This window comes from Calidris pugnax, unplaced genomic scaffold (assembly GCF_001431845.1).
Source record: "Calidris pugnax isolate Ruff unplaced genomic scaffold, ASM143184v1 scaffold247, whole genome shotgun sequence".
NCBI classification, from domain to species: Eukaryota; Metazoa; Chordata; class Aves; order Charadriiformes; family Scolopacidae; genus Calidris; species Calidris pugnax.
Genome location: NW_015090980.1, coordinates 2,116,483 through 2,116,975, shown reverse-complemented (window position 1 = coordinate 2,116,975; position 493 = coordinate 2,116,483). Strand labels below are relative to the sequence as shown.

The following is a 493-nucleotide window of genomic DNA, read 5'->3' as shown; positions in this document are numbered from 1 at the left end:
CCGGGGTGGCTGGGGGCACGGGGTGATAACCGGGGAGCGGTGGGGCATAGGGGGCAGTTTCTGGGGCACCAGGATACGTGGGGAGGGGGGATTAGGAGGGTGGTGGGGCAGTTATTGGGGAATTAGTGCCGATTTCAGGGCAGTTTTGTGGGGTGCACAGGCGGGGTAGGGGTGGTATGGGAGTAATGGGGGCAGTTATTGGAGGGCTAGGGGCAGTCCCGGGGTACCAGTGGTTACCGGGGGGGTGGGCAGTTATTCGGGTGCTGGGGGCAGCGCCTGGGGGTGCCGAGCTGGGGCTGTCACTGGGGCACAGGGAGGATTCGGTGGGTGCTTAACGGGGCTGTTAATGGGGCACACGGGCAGTTACCGGGGGTGCAGAGCCCGGTGGGTGGGAGGGCAGCGAGGGCCATTACTGGGGTGCACAGGGGGGATCAGGACGGCACTGGGGGCTGTTACTGGGACAGGGCGGGGGCAGCCCTGGGGGCCGCAGAGC

The 493-nt window shown here is 67.1% G+C and overlaps 1 protein-coding gene across 1 annotated transcript in view; it reads right to left on the bottom strand.

Moving 5' to 3' along the window:
* Positions 1 to 493, bottom strand: part of LOC106894725 (acylamino-acid-releasing enzyme-like) — a 12,197-nt gene that overhangs the window by 11,339 nt on the left and 365 nt on the right. The gene's annotated exons all lie outside the window — the stretch shown is intronic.